The 20789-nt window shown below is 33.1% G+C and overlaps 1 protein-coding gene across 1 annotated transcript in view; it reads left to right on the top strand.

Annotated features, from left to right (window-relative positions):
• Positions 1–6740: 6740 nt before the first annotated feature.
• LOC150106060 (BTB/POZ domain-containing protein 6-like) overlaps positions 6741–20789 on the top strand; it is a 36336-nt gene continuing 22287 nt past the window's right edge. The window contains exon 1 of the mRNA XM_090393807.1: positions 6741–6771. The gene's annotated coding sequence lies outside the window, so the exon portion shown is untranslated. The remainder of the gene's footprint in view (positions 6772–20789) is intronic.

Here is a 20789-nt window from a genome sequence, read left to right as displayed (position 1 = left end):
AGTAAACAAGAAGCATTTGCAGTTTATTAAATGGTAAGTTAGGAATATACGATTTGTTAATGTGAATGGTTGCTTGCTTTGAATTTAATATTTCGAATCCACGCTATTCTTTAATGAACCATCCGTAAAGCGGACGTTATTTTTCTAAGGATTTTAATACCTCCTAAGAAAGTGTTGAGAGATCCGTTTAAATTACTTCTTCTGAGAAAGTAAAATTAGAAAAAATGGGCGAGCATGCATGCCGATCACTGTGTATTCTGAAGTCCCAGAGAAGTTTTGCAGTTTCGTCTTACAATACATTCTCTATTTTATGCTGCTACCAATTATCAGAAGTAGGAAAAAGATATTTTTTGTATACATGCCAATAAATTATTTTGGCAACTTGATCAGGGCGGTATTTGCAGTCAGTTTGAGCTATTTTGCTGCAGGTACTGATTAGATGTTCTACAGTCTCATCTATCTGATTGCATAATCTGTGTTCGCTGTTATTACTGATGTTCAAAATTTTTGCTTTCATTGCATTAGTATGTAATGCCTGTTCTTGAGCTGTTAGAATAAATCTTTCTGTTTCTTTTTTAATATATCCATATTGTAGTCATTGAAAATTCTTGTTCAGTCAATTTTTCCTTCAGTATCTCGATGAAATTGGCCATGCAAGGGTTTATTTTTCAAGCGCATATATCGGTTATTTGTTGTTCCTTTTTTGAAATCGGATTTGTTTCTTGTTGCTTTTAGAAGAGCATCTTGTGTAATTGCTTGAAGCATTTGTTCAGCGCTATTGTCAATGTAACTATTTAAGCTAATATCTTCTTCTTCCACAGTCTATCTCACTTACTGCAGGCCCCGCCCACCTATTCTTCTTGGTAGGTAGAACAGGTCAACATCACTCGTGGATGTAAAGCATGATGCATAATCATTAGTTTTCTAGTTTTGCGGTCCAGGTCGTCTTTTATCCAATATATTCTGCCAGCTGTGTATTGAATCACTGGTATAGCCCAAGAATGCATTGCTTTAATTGTGTTTAATCCATTTAATTTGGTTTACAGGATATTTCTAATTCTATATCTGATGCTGCACGTTTTTAACTTTCTAGTGGAGAATATCACTGGCTTCTAATATTCCTAGGTATTATAGTGTTAGTTAGCCGGATGAAAATTGTTTTAATATATTTCTCTTGATCAAAATTAAATTTGCTAGTATCATTAATATTTCATCGTGTAATACATAAAACTATACATTTATCTAAACCAAATTCCATTTTGATGTCCTAACTGAAAATACGAACTGAGTTTAGTAAAGAGTATTTGTTGGGCCAATTTTCCATATAACTTGAAGTCATTCATATACGACAGATGGGAAATTTTAATATAATTATTGTTATATAAATTATTTTAATATAAATTATTATATTAAATAATTTTCACATTGCTATTTAAAAAATGGCAAAGTGAAAAATTGAAATGAATCCATTCATCATTCTCTACTGCTAACAAAAACTAAACTCTAAATATAATTTGTAAATTAAAATGAACTACAGATTGAAATATGAATGAAAATGATGAAATGCCGAAACAAATATGTATATTTATATAAAAAGGGTCCATAACCAATATTGTTTATAAGAAAAACGTCTGTTGCACATTAAACGAATCATTGCAAATATCTATGAGAAAAATATAAAATACATTATGAATATAATTATTATGCATATTTATATAACATTATTTACTTTCGTACTGAATATTTGTAGTGACAGATAATGTGATAGTGATAATTCCGGTGTATGTTTGTAAACATACTGCAGATGTGATCAGGATAATGAACTTTGAAAATGGCAAAAAATTATTAATATTGAAGTATTTATTGCTTTTTCATCCTTCATCTCTTTTTAATTTCAGCGAGGTTTTATTACATATCTTGGATATCATCACTGGCAACATAATCTGCATTTAGAAGATATCAAGTTCGAGTATGGTTTAAACATAAAATAATGCTCTGACATCAGCAACAGCCTCCTGACCACACACCATCTCCGTCTTGCTAGTTTTTGTTTGGCATCTGTATCAGTTACTCGCTTACGTGAGCACTTCTGATTTGTCAATATGCAAGAACAGATCACCTTTCGGTTCACTTTTCACGCAATTTTCAAAGGATGTGTGCAGTTTAAGTAGATTATTATGATAAGTCGGACGAGTTTAAGTATTTTATAAATCAGACAATATTAATTATAAAGATCGGATTTCTTGCTTTTATTTAATAAAAGATATTTAATTTAATAAAATATTTTGTTTAATAAAAGGATAAAGAAGTTATTGTTACACTTTATAAGGCATTAATTGAGCACAGATCTGGTAACCTGGATTTCTTGCTGATGAGGAAATGGTGGAGAGGATTCAGAGACGAGTTACAAAGATTGTTGCAGGTCTGTGGGATGTTCCCTACGTGGATAGATTAAAGATCTGTGGGCTCCAAAAACTAGTTGATAGACGTAGGAGAGGAGATATGATAGAGGCATATAAATTGTTAAAAGGATTTTACAGGATTGATACTGATGACATTTTTAAGACTAGTGTAGGAAGGGAGAGAACGAGGGACCTTCCCTGGAGATTATGTAAGAATGTGGTTAACTAGGGTGTTAGGACTACATTTTTACTTGGAGGGTTGTGAATGGGTGGAATGCGTTGCCAGAGATGGTTGTGAATGCTTCATCTGTGAATGAATTTAAGAGGTATAATAAGTATTGTGTAAATAATGGTTAGTGTGCCAATGTCTTGTCTCCCGCGAAGAGGCTTTTGACTCCATCTAGACACCGTTATAATAATAATATACTAAAGATTTTGGTAGATGGAATATCATGAAACTTTAGTTTTATTCATGTAGATTAAAAACATAATTTCTTCATTATGCAAACAAATTAGTTTTTTTAATATCATCCTCTGGCAAACCACTGACATCAACTGACTTTCATAATCTAATATATTAACTTTTACTCTTTCAAAATTTCCACTTGAATTGTAAAATCTGTGCCTTCCCCCAAAAACATTTGCGCTTTTCTCTCACCAATTTATGATCGATTTCTACGAACAATGATATCAGTCAAACTATAAAGATTGCATTATACTTCGGATCTCTTTTCCTCTCCTACGTACCACTCCGTGTGCAACAAGTTTGGTCCATACTTGCACCGCTGAACCAATTCTACCTTCCTCAGCAGGCATCCATTGTCATTCCTGTTGGACTCAGTGTAACAGATTTCTGTTACACAGTAGCCGGACTATTCAGAATTAAATCACGATTAATACATAATTCGGAGATTATGGAGGGGGTGCTTAAGAGTCAAAGATATGTAACTAAGAGGAGATCTTCACATAGGCTTTAAAGGAATGAGTTGAACAGACCACAGATTCTCACCAAATGTCCAATTGTCACCTTCTCGTGGTTAGGAATCTATTTGGATACTGAACAAATGAGGATGGGTTGGCAATTTGCGATTTAGTCTACCAAACTGTGTTCTTATTGACTTAAACCAAAACATAAAATTTAATTTATATTATATTTTATTATAAAATATATAATTGTTTTCAAATTTTTCATAGTACTGTTATATTCTGTACACCCCTGGAGGGTACATGTCAGGAATTTGAAGATGCTAATGATGATGAGATTATGGACAGTTTCTTGTGTATACATAAGGACGGTCGTGATTGACATTCCAGGCATTTGAAGTGTAAAAAATAATCCTATATAGAATTTATAGAATATGGGATACACCATCTTAAAATAAATTCATTTTTGCACTGATGTACTACCGGACTATGATAAGAATACCCCCTACTTTGTTTCTATACACATAAGCTAACTACATTGTCATATTCCAGTGATAGAGGAACAGTGCATCCGTTTATAAGTGTTTTGAATGATTTGTTTTCCTTTTATTATTTCTTCTTAAACTAATTGCCAAGTTCAATAAACAAATCACGGCAAAATCCCACCAATATATATGGAAAAATTATTATATTTCTCTAATTCGTGTTTTCCTACCTACTCCTTCTTAGGAAGAAATTAAGATAATATGAAGGTCCTCCTGTTCTTGTTTCAACCGGCCGTTCTTCAAAATGTAATGCCCGGCTAGCATTGATTAGGATAACATGATTACTAGCCTAATCAAAACATTCCTGCTATAGATTAATGCCGTACGTTGCTAAAAACTCATTTTTTTTCAAGTGAGTGAAAATGAAGGGAGTAAAACGAGAAAATCTTCAAAGTGACACCTCAATCATCACCCTTAAAATTCATTCGGGAATCAATCGCAGGCAAACTTTTTACTAGTCTACTACACCACTAGCTTTGAACTTCGCAGTCCGATTGTGATTATCCTCATTTTAAAATGAAGTTCGGCGCATTTATTTTAATCCTTATAGATATATATAATGATTTACGGTTATATAATTAAAATTTTGTTAACATTATTAATAAATTATTTAAAATTAATTGGTGGGTTTAGGCGGAATGGGGAAGTGGTGGAGAGGATTTAGAAATGATTGATCAAAGGTTAAATAACCGAAACGCTTATGCACTGGTACAATCCAAATGTGCACTTAAAAAACGTTTAATTTTCTTGACCATAAAGCTCAGGAAAGACTTTTATTGGGATTATATTGATCAAGTGTATATAATAAACAACTAAGTTATACCAACTAGTTTCACCAACTAAGTATGTTGGCATCTTCAGGGTGCATAACTGATGTAAGGCACTAAAAAGTAAAAAACTGTTACAAACTATAATCAACCGATTCCAATTATATTAAACAAAGAACAGCGCGTACAATACATTCATAGAGCGTGGATGATATCACTTGTTGTTATTTAGGAACGTTTGATAGTTGGCACTATAATTCAGTTCTGGCGAGTTGAAGGATCTGATAAGGGTCTTCCAGATCACGGGCAAGATTAGTCCTTGGTTCCTGTTAAGGTTTTGTATATAGCGGGCAACTGTTGTGGCCTCTTTAAAAATTCGGGAGCGGAAGTCCTCCTCCATGTAAGGAATTGTGCTTCTATCCCAATCTATGGTATGGTTCGTTCTTGAGAAATGAAAAGCTAACCCCGATTTTTCTTCTCTGTTATTATTGACGTCACCTATGTGTTCGTTTTGCTTAATTTCAAGGCTCCTTGAAGTTTGGCCGATGTAATTCAAGCAGCACGAGCAGGGTATGTTATAAACTCCAGCATATTTGGAGAAATAATGGCTATCTTTTGGAGATCTTAAGAATTGTCTAATCGTTTCTGTGGTTAAAGGCCACTCTTATTTTATGTGGCCTAAGGAGACTTGCAATCTTATTGGAAACTGTCCCTAAGTATGGAATGACGATGGTAGAAATATAACGTACATCATCTTGTTGTCTTTGTCGGGGTTCAGAGAAAAGTATCTTGTGGACGAGTCTTCGAGGAAATCCTTTCATGGTAATGTTAGTGGATATCAGGGATAGTTTTTCCAGGAGGTCTTGTTGATCTGTTGTTAGGAGAGAGGCACGATTCTTCAACATGTGTACAATACTAGGTTTCTGAGAAATGTGGTGGCAGGAAGTGAAATATAAATAACGTCCTGTATTGGTAGGTTTGCGGTAAACTGAGAGGTTCATACCACCATTCGGAAGCTTCTTAATTAAAGTGTCCAGAAATGATAATTTGTTATCTTTTTCAAGTTCTAGAAATGTATACACTCTTCAAAAATATTATTTCATAGAGATGCGTAACAAACATTTAAAAGTTATCTTGCATTGAGCTGTAGCGGCACCACTTCCTTAAGTATAATATGACAGAATGAACCCGAGGTCAAACCATATTAAGTCTAATTACACGGTCGCAAGGGGTTTCCCTTAAAGATTAACTGCTCTGCCTTCCGTTTATGATAATACTAAAATGGCTTTGGAAGGCAAACGTTGCATGCAGAACTACAAAGCAGTGAGCCATGATATCGGTTGCTAGATGAGAAGGATAACACCAGTACATGGGAAGTATTAAAAAATACAATAAGGATTCAATATCAGAATGGTCAGTAGAGTTCAGTGAATAAACAAGAAACGAAAAAAAAAAAAAAACGTTGTGCAGTCTAATGAAACTAGAGATTCTTAAGAATTAGATGAGAGTTTGCAGCATTAAGCTTGCTGTTGACGCTACGTTGGATTAATCATTTCAGTTGTAGAGATGGTACTAGAAATATTACACAAAACTGATTATGAATTCGGTATTAGGGGCTGATAGCATACCAGCACGAATGCAACCATTCAGTTCATCTGAAGTGTCTGTACTGTTAAACTTCACTTTCAGAAGTGAGTCTCAGAACAAAAAAAATTCCAAAGGAGTAAAAAAAAATGTACAATAATTACTTTCCACTAGAGTGGTTCAGCTGTTACTGCGGAACTGCTGTTCCTAATGTCGGCTTGTAGGTATTCCTAGCATTGGTAAAAGTTTGAAAATGGTGTTAGGAGCACCATATCAAACGAGATTGATTGTGAAACCAAAGTTCTTAAAATAAAGCATGAGTGGTGTTCTTATGGAATGTAAGGACGTTTGTAACGAAGGCTTGCGAGTTCTCTTCAAACGGTGTACTTGCGGCGAGGAGACGCCACTGACGTCATTTGTTTTCGCGGAGGGAGCGTCAGTGAGAAGGAGAGAAGAAAAACATTTTAGTTTTAGTTTTGGTTTTGGTTTTGAGTAAGAAGGGTGCGGAGTGTGCGCGTTCTGTATGGATGGCGACGTTTAGTTGTGAATGTATGTGTTTTTGTTTATTATTATCCGTTTGTGGTATGCTGATATGTGTTTCATGTCAATAAAGGTTTAGCAGTTAATCTCAGCGAGCATTCATTCTGCGTAATGATCAGCACTTTCACCAGCTTTACCACTCACCACGAGTCCGAGTTTTACTTGAATAATAGGATGACTGACTTATCAAAAAGTAGTTAATGGAAATATGACTCCGCGAGATTTAAATTGACTAGTGATATATCGCAGGAATAGTCATTGGTCCATTGTTATTTATTCTTTACATTAAGGATTTTCGGTATTTGCTGATGTAATGATTTGCAGAATAATCACGAATGCAACTGAGATGAAGAACATACAAAATTATTTGTAATGAATGGAGGCATAGACACCACTAATGATGTTGTCGAGCCCTTTAAATAGCTTCTACGTATAACCATGGGCCTGTAGAACTGTTTTGGCAATCTGTTGGACTTTGATGAAGTAGAGCTTTTTCATAGGGTTATTATAAATTTTCTGTATGCATATCTTTTGTTAACCAGCAGTTGTTGGACAAGAATAAATATGGGCAAGTGTTTCTTCGATTCCTGGATAGTTGTTGCATATTTCGTAGTTTCTACTACCATCAGACTGAATTTTCATGCTTTTAAAATGTCCCGTCCTTGGTCTAGTGATGATTGTGGTTATTTCTCTGTTTTCATTAATTTCATCTATTCCCTTCTTTTTCTTGATAGTTTGTTTTACTAATCTTAATTTTCGACCAATTTGCATCAGTTAGTGATAGTTGGTGTATTTTTGAGGTACGTATCTTGCTTCTTTCGCTAGTCTGTCTGTTTTCTCATTGCCTTCAATATTTATATGGGCTGATATCCATTGTAATATACAGTTCTTATTTTTCAAATTTACATTTGTTAGTTTTTCACGAATTTCCTATGTGAGTTTTGTTATTCTCTTTTTAATACCTCAAGAGCAGATTTTGAGTCTTAGTAGATGGGTATTCGTTCTATAATGTTTATTATTGGATTAGAGAGAGAGAACTTGAGGGTTTGCTTGTATGGTTTCACAAGTGACGTTGGAAGCCATTTGGCCAGCTGAAGGTTTGATTTTAATTTCCTTGCCTCCAGGTAGTGTTCAAAAACCCCTGCTCATCCTTGGTTGAGTGCTTCATCAGAAGATCCATAGACAATCCATCAGAATAGGCAATATCATGGTTTAGATTATTTAAGGGATGTGTAGTATCATGTCCTTTTCTTTCATTTTCGTGCTGTGAATCCATTCTTGAACAAGGTTCTATGAGATTTAAGTTAATCATTGTATTTTTGGTAGTATAGTGGATAAGAATGGCTCTTTGCTTATTTCGATGGACAGGTGCTCTAAGTGGATTTGTTTTCTAATTTCATAATCATATTGTAAAGTATTGTAAATCATCAAAAGTTTTGAGTGAGATATGATTCTGTTCTTGGGTCCTGATTCTATTAGTGAATTTAACTGTCGAGAGATTTTTGTCTTCTAGTACAGTGTTCTCCAAACGTTTTTTATCGCGTACCCCAAGACAGTAAAAATAAAAAGCGCGTAACCACATTTGATTGAGCAAAAATCTATTGTAATAAGTATTATAAAGAGGAAATATGCCTTGTATCATCATATAATAATTAAAATAGCTAGATATTTTTACACATTATTTTTATTATTAACAGTTTACAAACATTAATTACAATATTTAATGCGAACAATGGCCTTAAATTTATTTCATAATTTCTTGAAATTCTGGTTTGATGGCTTCTGATACTGCAATACGGTCTGGTTCCAAGTTTAATTTATTTCGATATTTGGTTTAAATACCTGCCATTGAAGAAAATGATAGTAGTAGTAGGGGTGACGGTAGTGACCAGATCAAGATCAAGATAAGATAAGGAATCGTGACGTGATTGGTTTATGACGTCATTGTGTGCGTGGCTTCATGGGTGTGGAATGTTTGGAATTTCCCTGTGGGCATATGTGTCACTGGCTTCAGTTCTTGTGTTTTGGTTCGCGTATGGTATTATGGATGATGGTAGAGATAAGGATTCGTGTTGTGATTGGTGGTGCACTAGTGACAAGATGAAGATCAAGATAAGATAAGGAATCGTGTCGTGGGTGTGTGTTGTTTTCAGAAGTAGATAAGTGACGTCATTTGTTATTTTTAAATAAATGTCGTCATTTGTTATTTGTAAATAAATGTCGTCATTTGTTATTTGTAAATAAGTGACGTTGTTGTTTTGAATGGAAAGGATGATATTAGTGGATAAGAAATCGTGTCGTGATTGGTGGGACACTTTAAACCAGATCAAGATCAAGATAAGATAAGGAAATGTGACGTGAATATTTGTTGTTAGTTGTAAATAAGTGACGTTATTGTTTTGAATGGGAAGGATGATTTTAGTGGTTAAGTAATCGTCTCGTGATTGGTGGGACACTTCTGACAAGATCAAGATCAAGATAACATTAGGATTCGTGACGTGAATGTTTGTTGTTATTGAGTTTGGAATGATAATTTAATTTAACTATATTCTATATCACACAAACATACAGTTTTTTTTTTATTCTCTAGATGGTTGTACTAATTTTCCAATACATTTTGGGTATTTCTTTCCTGTTAAAGTGTGGGAATTCTTAGAGAAAGTCGTGATGGCTCTCGTGTTTCGATCTTTTCTGAATAATTAATTATATACTTAAAGTACCTGTCCTTAAACACACACACACACACACACACACACACACACACACACACACACACACACACACATACACATTAGACATAAAAAATCGCTAATGTGTCCATGTTGATACTCTAATATATAACCTATGATTATTCTTATGGAAAAAAAAAACTATTCAGTATTAGAATTACACTTACCAAACAACATGCGATCAGTTATGTTTAAGTTAAAAAAGTACTTACAGCTTTCCAGATGACTCTTCGAAATTCGATTATTCCAAAATAGTTCAATTTTATATCCACAACACAACACAAACACAAAAACCACAAAGAATGAAATTTCTGTAAATACTGTAACCTGAACTAGTTACTTCATCCTTTAGATTACGGAGCGTAGATGGTGAGGTTTTGTCATTGCAATATCCCCCAGCCAGCACTTTTCTTCAAAGGGGATGACATGAGTCACATCCGTAAATTGGGATATTGTTCAAAAGGCAGCATTTCCTCAAGTTTGGATATTTTTCAAATACTTACATATGACTAAGGGATTAGTATCCACATGTTTGAATGAAAATTATTCATTCTTCGTTACCGTCGGCATTCATTGGTGTAGTAAATTAATGCTTACATTTAATGTTAATTTAGATTGCTGTTAGAGTATGGAATTCAGACAAGTGAAATTATTATTTTTTTTTTTTTCAAATTGATTGGTTATTTTCTGTATTTTACTTTTAAAAGTCATATTCTAACAGAATAACTGAGTAGAATTAATAAATATATAAAGTGTATGTGAATTTATTTTCCAACACTGAATATTTCTCATTAAGTCTTTTACAGTAGGTTTTCTGAATATTCCAATTGTTGATTAACATGTATTCACAGAACACAAACACAAATCTGAAAAGAACATTTCACTTTTTCATTATAGCTTACTGTGGCTAACATATATTCACACCACAAAACACACAAAACATAGGAGTTGATAGATATTTCTGTAAATAACCAGAAAAGCTAGTGGACTACTTAATTTACTTTAGTATCCGTTTGGTTCTCTATATTAATTCTTTCCCACGGGTGCCCACCTTGGCGGAAAGTCTATGCGCCGTTTTGTTTATGGTAAGTGTTATTTCCGGTTTCGAATTCCAATTGCTGTTAGAGTATGGAATTCAGACAAGTGAAATTTTTGTTTATTTATTTTTTTTTTTCAAATTGAATGGTTATTTTCTATATTTTACTTTTACAGGTCATATTCTAACAGAATAACTGAGCAGAATTAATAAATATATAAAGTATATGAGACTTAGTTGAATATTTAATTTAGATTACTATCCGATTGGTTCGTTCTCTGTTTAATTCCTTCCCACAGTTGCTCATGCTATGTTTCCTAAGCTTGGTGGGAAAGTCTATGCGCCTTTTTGTTTAGGGTAAGTATAATTTCCTGTTTCGAATTCCGAGTGCTGTTAAGGTATGGAATTCTGAGAAGTGAAAATATTTATTTTTTTTTTTTTCAAATTGAATGGCTATTTTCTGTATTTTACTTTTAAAAATCAGTTTAATTACATATTCTAACAGAATAACTGAGCAAAATTAACGAATAAATAAAATGTGAATTTATTTTCCAACACTGTACATTTCTCACTAAGTCGTTTCTTAAAGATATCTCTTATCCGGTCGCCAACTTGTTGTACCAAGGTGAAAAATAGTATGTGTGTGTGTAGTAACGTGTTGGTTTAAAATATCTAATGGCTCTGTAAAATAACCAAATTCTAGCAGTATTGTAATTTCAGGTGAAATCTTCTGCACTAAAATTCTGGTTATTAAAATAATACTCGATTTTTTTTTTTTTTTTTTGCTTCCAAGAGTTGACAGTTTCTTGATATATTTGAGGGCTTTCATGAACAAATAAGACTATTAACTCACTGAGTCAAAAAAAAAAATAAATAAATAAAATAAAATAACAAAAATCTAGTTAGTTTGTGGCATTAAATTTTACAAGGAGAAAAAAAAAATGTTGTGGTCTTACTTAAATTTGTATTTTGACTGTTGTCCTCTCAGCCCGACTCTTTTCTTTTTTTTTTTTCACAGTTGGGATATTGATATATTTTAACACAATTATTATATTAGATATTCTTTCCAACGCAAATAAATAATTATGTATTCTTATTTCAAATGAATATTAGCTCAGAAAGAAAGAAAGAAAATTGTAAAGAAAAAAAAAATGTTTACCTTCAAATAACTATTTTGGAATCACAGCAAACAAGAAATTCATCACCTTTTCAAATTTTTTAAATTCCTACCCATATTGTTTTCATCATTTGGTATCATTTAAATGAAGAACGGTTCTGGCTATAAAGTTTGTTAATGTTATTGATTTTTCTCTTCCAATGGCTGTAATTTTTTTTTTTTTTTGATACACTCATGCTGATTCCTTGTTATCTGCACGCTACGATACCTTTTTATTTTCTACAACGAACGTTTTTTGAGTTTAAGTAACGTGATTGGCTAAAATATCAGCTGTTTGTCTCTGTAAAATAATCAAATTCTAACAGTCGTATTGTTAGAATTTGTACGACTGTTTTTTCTAGTCTGGTGAAGGTATCTACTTCAGATGTAGTAACAAATTGTCACTTATCACTTCATTTTTACTTTATTCACAAAACTACAAATCCGTTATTTGGTATGGTCTCTGTTTTTAATTCCCCCATTACTAGAATGTACGGGTGGTAAAGTTTTGAAATAAGTTTCGACTCGCAAGAAAAATAAAATGTTTACATTTAAATAACTATTTATGATCACAGCAAGCAAGAAATTCATCAGCTTTTCAAAGTTTGGAAATTCATACCCATTTTGTTTTCATCATTTGGTATCATTTAAATGAAGAACGGGTATGGGTATTAAGTTTGTTAATTATTTTGATTTTTCTCTTCCAAAGGCGATTATTATTTGATATATACATGTTGATTCATTTGTTATCTGCATGCTACGATATCATTTTTATTTTCTACAATAAACTTTTTTAGAGTTTAAGTAACGTGATAGACTAAAATATCAGTTGTCTCTCTGTAAATAGCCAAACAGTCTAATTCTAACAGTCGTATTGTTTGAATTTGGTACGATTGTTTTTCTAGTCTAGTGAAGGTATCTACAGATGTAGTAACAAAATTGTCACTTTTCAGTTCATTTTTACTTTATTAACCAAACTACAAATATGTGTTGTCAAGTTTTGAAAAAAAAAGAAAAAACAGACTCCCCTAACCCCCTCTCCTCCAGAAAATGTCTGCTCAGCCTCGTGGAGATGCTCATCATTTGCGGATATCTTTTAGTGATGTCACCTCCAAGTGATACTGATAACTTTTTTGGAAAAAAAAAAAAAATTAAAAACTGGTTTTTTATGATAACTTTTTACGAAAAAACACGTTTTTTAATGAAAACTTTTTTGGAAAAAAAATAAAAAAACGCGTTTTTTTATTTTTTTTCTGGAGGAGAGGGGGTTAGGGGAGTATTGCAGGGAAGACCTCACTCACTGCCTTTTCTTGACTACCTTTTCACTTTCACAACCTGATGCTATTTTTTTTTCCTCCAAATTTATCAGTATCAGTTGGAAGTAACATCACTAAAAGATATCCGCGAATGATAAGCTCGCTAATCTCCGCTAGCCTGAGCAGACATCTGCTGGAGGAGAGAGGGATGATGGGTTAGAGTATGGGATGGGGGAGCATTTAGCATCAGTTAGAAGTGACATGACTAAAAGAAATCCGACAACGGCAAAATAGCTCATCTCCCTTAGATGAGCAGACATCTTCTGGAGGATAGGGAGGGTGGGGGAGCCTTGCAGGGAAGACCACTGTCAACCTCTTGACTACCCTTTCACACCCAACACATAAAGCTATTTTTTTTTTTTTCCATCCAAACAATTTCGGACATCCGCAATGGCGAGATCGTTCATCTCATTGGTTATCAGTTTGAGGTGACATCACTAAAAGATATCTACAAATGGGTAGCTCGCTCATCTTCCTTTGGATGAATTCGAGCCACAGAGATAAAGTTTGTACCATAATGTCACAAAGTAAGATAAACGCACATCAACATCAATCCACCAGCATGCGAAAACATGTCTGTGAGTCACCTGCGCGAAAGTTTCATTTGGAAGGAACGGTCAGGGTAAAGGGTCAGGTAAACAGTACTATAAAGTAAAACAATCGAGTCGAGTGTCTTTTCAGTTACTGCAATTCGTTCGTCCAGTGCAGCTATCGTATTGTGTTGTGTTGTGGTGTTTAGGTCCAGTAAAGTAAAATAATGAGTGAACCACAAAAGTCTTTGAAATTTTCTTTCTTCAGGAAAATAGTGTAAACTAAATATTGTGAAATATTTTTAGGTAATTACAAGTTTCGATTTTTTTTTCGTTGTAAGTAATATTTCAGCAAAATAAAATAAGCATTTGTAAAACTTAAATGAACAAAGATGTGTGTTGCTGTTGTGTTTTTCCACAGTGAAATTTTTACTCAGTTATTCAGTTTAGAATTTGATAATTAAATCCATAACTTTATACCTTAATGCAATTCTGTTTAATTATTGTAAAAAATCACTAATGTGAAATTAATGCAAGGACCATGGGAAACCTGATATCCTGTAATTAAGTATTTAGAAATTTGTCTAATGCTACCTATTGACATTTTTTTTTTTTTTGAGTTATCTGTAAACATTTCGTCCGCATACTCGAAAATCCTACCTGTTAGAATTTGGTGATTTTACAGAGAGAAAGCAGATAATGTTACCCAAAACATAACTTAAACTCTTAAAGTTTAGTATAGAAAAAAGGTTTATACTCTCCAGATAACACAAATACAAATTTTACCTTTCCCAACACAAAGTAAGATAAAAATTTGGTTATTTTACAGAGTGCAGATATTTTAACTCATCACGTTACCAAACTCTTAAAAAAGCTTGATGTAAAAAAGAAAAGAAGGTACATTTTTCTTTTCTTTTAAGATATTTGTACATGATAAGAGTTTAAAAACATATCACTACTAGTCGAAACTTTTTTTTTTTTTTTCAAAACTTGACAACACATATTTGTAGTTTGGTGAATAAAGTACAAATGAACTGAAAAGTGACAATTTTGTTACTACATCTGTAGATACCTTCACCAGACTAGAAAAACAATCGTACCAAATTCAAACAATACGACTGTTAGAATTTGGTTATTTACAGAGAGACAACTGATATTTTAGTCTATCACGTTACTTAAACTCTAAAAAAGTTTATTGTAGAAAATAAAAATGATATCGTAGCATGCAGATAACAAATGAATCAACATGTATATATCAAATAATAATCGCCTTTGGAAGAGAAAAATCAAAATCATTAACAAACTTAATACCCATACCCGTTATTCATTTAAATGATACCAAATGAAAACAAAATGGGTATGAATTTCCAAACTTTGAAAAGCTGATGAATTTCTTGCTTGCTGTGATCATAAATAGTTATTTGAATGTAAACATTTTATTTTTCTTGCGAGTCGAAACTTATTTCAAAACTTTACCACCCGTACATTCTAGTAATGGGGGAATTAAAAACAGAGATCATACCAAATAACGGATTTGTAGTTTTGTGAATAAAGTAAAAATGAAGTGATAAGTGACAATTTGTTACTACATCTGAAGTAGATACCTTCACCAGACTAGAAAAAACAGTCGTACCAAATTCTAACAATACGACTGTTAGAATTTGATTATTTTACAGAGACAAACAGCTGATATTTTAGCCAATCACGTTACTTAAACTCAAAAAACGTTTGTTGTAGAAAATAAAAAGGTATCGTAGCGTGCAGATAACAAGGAATCAGCATGAATGTATCAAAAAAAAAAAAAATTACAGCCATTGGAAGAGAAAAATCAATAACATTAACAAACTTTATAGCCAGAACCGTTCTTCATTTAAATGATACCAAATGATGAAAACATTATCGGTAGGAATTTAAAAAATTTGAAAAGGTGATGAATTTCTTGTTTGCTGTGATTCCAAAATAGTTATTTGAAGGTAAACATTTTTTTTTTCTTTACAATTTTCTTTCTTTCTTTCTGAGCTAATATTCATTTGAAATAAGAATACATAATTATTTATTTGTGTTGGAAAGAATATCTAATATAATAATTGTGTTAAAATATATAAATATCCCAACTGTGAAAAAAAAAGAGAAAAGAGTCGGGCTGAGAGGACAACAGTCAAAATACAAATTTAAGTAAGACCACAACATTTTTTTTTTCTCCTTGTAAAATTTAATGCCACAAACTAACTAGAGTTTTTTATTTTATTTTATTTATTTATTTATTTTTTGACTCAGTGAGTTAAAAGTCTTATTTGTTCATGCAAGCCCTCAAATATATCAAGAAACTGTCAACTCTTGGAAGCAAAAAAAAAAAAAAACAAATCGAGTATTATTTTAATAACCAGAATTTTAGTGCAGAAGATTTCACCTGAAATTACAATACTACTAGAATTTGGTTATTTTACAGAGCCATTAGATATTTTAAACCAACACGTTACTACACACACACATACTATTTTTCACCTAGGTACAACAAGTTGGCGACCGGATAAGAGATATCTTTAAGATACGACTTAGTGAGAAATGTACAGTGTTGGAAAATAAATACACATTTTATTTATTCGTTAATTTTGCTCAGTTATTCTGTTAGAATATGTAATTAAACTGATTTTTAAAAGTAAAATACAGAAAATAGCCATTCAATTTGAAAAAAAATAAATAAATAATTTCACTTGTCAGAATTCCATACCTTAACAGCACTCGGAATTCGAAACAGGAAATTACACTTACCCTAAACAAAAAGGCGCATAGACTTTCCCACCAAGCTTAGGAAACATAGCATGAGCAACTGTGGGAAGGAATTAAACAGAGAACGAACCAATCGGATAGTAATCTAAATTAAATATTCAACTAAGTCTCATATACTTTATATATTTATTAATTCTGCTCAGTTATTCTGTTAGAATATGACCTGTAAAAGTAAAATACAGAAAATAACCAATCAATTTGAAAAAAAAAAAATAAACAAAAATTTCACTTGTCTGAATTCCATACTCTAACAGCAATCGGAATTCGAAACCGGAAATAACACTTACCCTAAACAAAACGATGCATAGACTTTCCACCAAGGTGGGCACCGTGGGAAAGAATTAATACAGAGAACCAAACGGATACTAAAGTAAATTAAGTAGTCCACTAGCTTTTCTGGTTATTTACAGAAATATCTATCAACTCCTATGTTTTGTGTGTTTTGTGGTATGAATGTATGTTACCACAGTAAGCTATAATGAAAAAGTGAAATGTTCTTTTCAGATTTGTGTTTGTGTTCTGTGAATACATGTTAATCAACAATTGGAATATTCAGAAAACCTACTGTAAAAGACTTAATGAGAAATATTCAGTGTTGGAAAATAAATTCACATATACTTTATATATTTATTAATTCTACTCAGTTATTCTGTTAGAATATGACTTTTAAAGTAAAATACAGAAAATATCCAATCAATTTGAAAAAAAAAATAATAATTTCACTTGTCTGAATTCCATACTCTAACAGCAATCTAAATTAACATTAAATGTTAGCATTAATTTACTACACCAATGAATGCCGACGGTAACGAAGAATGAATAATTTTCATTCAAACATGTGGATACTAATCCCTTAGTCATATGTAAGTATTTGAAAAATATCCAAACTTGAGGAAATGCTGCCTTTTGAACAATATCCCAATTTACGGATGTGACTCATGTCATCCCCTTTGAAGAAAAGTGCTCGCTGGGGGATATTGCAATGACGAAACCTCACCATCTAAGCTCCGTAATCTAAAGGACGAAGTAACTAGTTCAGGTTACAGTATTTACAGAAATTTCATTCTTTGTGGTTTTTGTGTTTGTGTTGTGTTGTGGATATAAAATTGAACTATTTTGGAATAATCGAATTTCGAAGAGTCATCTGGAAAGCTGTAAGTACTTTTTTAACTTAAACATAACTGATCGCATGTTGTTTGGTAAGCGTAATTCTAATACTGAATAGTTTTTTTTTTCCATAAGAATAATCATAGGTTATATATTAGAGTATCAACATGGACACATTAGCGATTTTTATGTCTAATGTGTATGTGTGTGTGTGCGTGTGTGTGTGTGTGTGTGTGTGTTTAAGGACAGGTACTTTAAGTATATAATTAATTATTCAGAAAAGATCGAAACACGAGAGCCATCACGACTTTCTCTAAGAATTCCCACACTTTAACAGGAAAGAAATACCCAAAATGTATTGGAAAATTAGTACAACCGTCTAGAGAATAAAAAAAAAACTGTATGTTTGTGTGATATAGAATATAGTTAAATTAAATTATCATTCCAAACTCAATAACAACAAACATTCACGTCACGAATCCTAATGTTATCTTGATCTTGATCTTGTCAGAAGTGTCCCACCAATCACGAGACGATTACTTAACCACTAAAATCATCCTTCCCATTCAAAACAATAACGTCACTTATTTACAACTAACAACAAATATTCACGTCACATTTCCTTATCTTATCTTGATCTTGATCTGGTTTAAAGTGTCCCACCAATCACGACACGATTTCTTATCCACTAATATCATCCTTTCCATTCAAAACAACAACGTCACTTATTTACAAATAACAAATGACGACATTTATTTACAAATAACAAATGACGACATTTATTTAAAAATAACAAATGACGTCACTTATCTACTTCTGAAAACAACACACACCCACGACACGATTCCTTATCTTATCTTGATCTTCATCTTGTCACTAGTGCACCACCAATCACAACACGAATCCTTATCTCTACCATCATCCATAATACCATACGCGAACCAAAACACAAGAACTGAAGCCAGTGACACATATGCCCACAGGGAAATTCCAAACATTCCACACCCATGAAGCCACGCACACAATGACGTCATAAACCAATCACGTCACGATTCCTTATCTTATCTTGATCTTGATCTGGTCACTACCGTCACCCCTACTACTAATGATACCTCACATAAATAAGTAGAACCAAACGGTAGGGGTGCATTTGCTGTGCTTATTAAATTGCTATACTTGGATTTCAGTCCCATCTACCAATTGTAAAGAGATTTCTGTTGAAATTCGTTTTTCAAAGTTGTGTTGTATCTAATGTCAATTAATTGCTCTTGAAAAATAATCGAAAGGTGGTCAATTTTTACATTATCTGCAAATGGGTATAAAATCCGTTGAAAATCTTCGCAAGAGAGATCTGTGAATAAGTTACAAAAATATGTCTCTAAACTTTTTAAATGTGTAGATATTAGAATTTTTGTTTGTTTTACATTTACAGTATTTTCTGTAACTAAATCAGATAAAGATGGAAACATTTCTAAACATCCCTTTTCAAATCTCTCTCTCCACAGCATCATTTTTTTTCGAAATGCAGTTATTTTCTCATTCATTGTTAAAATATCACCTTTTCCTTGAAAAGGCAAATTAAGCATATTTACCTTTTCAAAAATATCAGCTAGGTAGCATGGTATTAATAACCATTTATTCATTGAAAAGATCTGCAATGTTCTTATCTTTATCCAGTAGGAAAATGTGTGGCTCATCATTTAGTTCAACAACTCTCTTAAGCACTTTTCCTTGAGATAACTAACGATCCTCCTTGTGGAATAGAAGATTTTCGTGGATACTGCCCATCTCTTGACATAGTAATTTTTGTAATTATTACAAACATTTGTAATTTTTTTAAGGCAATACATATATTTTTGAGTATTGATATAAGCACAAAATCTTTGTTGATATTTCCAATAACATGAGTAAATACACAGATCTACAGGGTGTCCCAAAATTCACGCAATAAGTAATTTTGATAGAAAATATAGGTTTTTATTTAAAAAGTGTAATTTCTTATTGATTCATAAAGTATAAAGTATAGGGTTATGCATGGAATAGCATATCGGGTAAATCGCCTCCACGGCTTTGCTGGCACATACGCACTCTTTTGTTGAAATTTTCCATGACCATTTTGCATAAATGTGGCTGATTTACGTTGATACAGCGCTCAGTTTCCTCCTTCAAGGCGTGGGTGGTCGTGGGCTTGTTGGCATAAACCTTAGACTTCAAAGTTTTTTCTTCAAAGAAAAAATGCCAACGGCATTAAGCCACATGATCTGGGCGGCCAATTCTGATCACCAAAACTGGAAATTACACGACCAGGAAATGACTCATGCAGTAATTGAATTGTTTCTCGGGCTGTATAGCATGTGGCACCACATGGAAACCAGATGTCGTTCACATCCATATCTCTCAATTTAGGCACAAAAAACTGGATTATCATGTCACCATAGCCAGCACCATTAAGCGTTATTGCCTTTCCAGCCGCATTTTTGAAGAATGTACCGATGATGCCTCTAGCCCAAAATCCGCACTAAACAGTGACACGTTGTGGATGAATTTGTTTCTGTAATTGAATGCAGCAATTGAATTGTTTCTCGGGCTGTATGGCATGTGGCACCGCTTTGAAACCACATATCGTCCACATCCATATCTTGCAATTTAGGCACAAAAACTAGATTTTCATGTCGCGATAGCGAGCACCATTATCTGTTATTGCCTAACCATCCGCATTTTCGAAGAAGAATGTACCGATGATGCCTCTAGCCAAAAATCCGCACCAAACAGTGACACGTTGTGGATGCATTTGTTTCTGTAATTGAATGCAGCAATTGAATTGTTTCTCGGCCTGTATGGCATGTGGCACCGCTTTGAAACCACATATCGTCCACATCCATATCTTGCAATTTAGGCACAAAAAACTGGATTTTCGCGATAGCGAGCACCATTAACTGTTATTGCCTAACCATCCGCATTTTCGAAGAAAAATGTACCGATGATGCCTCTAGCCCAAACTCTGCACCAAACAGTGACACGTTGTGGATGCGTTTGTTTCTCAACAATCACTCGTGGATTTTCTGAACCCAAAATGCGACAATTTTGTCACATCAAGCCATCAAGATGAAAATGAGCCTCATCGCTGAAGATGATTTTGTTCGAAAAATAAGCATCCACTTGTTGTTGTTCGATAATCCATTCAACGAACTCTCTCTGCTGTGTGTGGTCATTTTTAATAACCCTGAACTGTCAGCTGTCACGATGGGTTTTTTTTCTCGTTGGCAACACTTTACCACACAAATGGCGCTAAATTTAAATCTTGCGTGAATTTTGGGGGCACCCTGTATATCAGCACATTTTGGACAACCAATATTTTATATG

The sequence above is a fragment of the Typopeltis vanoorti genome, chromosome 6, assembly GCF_054136105.1.
Source record: "Typopeltis vanoorti isolate ZY-2024b chromosome 6, IOZ_Tvanoo_1.0, whole genome shotgun sequence".
Lineage (NCBI taxonomy): Eukaryota > Metazoa > Arthropoda > Arachnida > Uropygi > Thelyphonidae > Typopeltis > Typopeltis vanoorti.
This window is presented reverse-complemented; position numbering and strand designations above follow the sequence as displayed.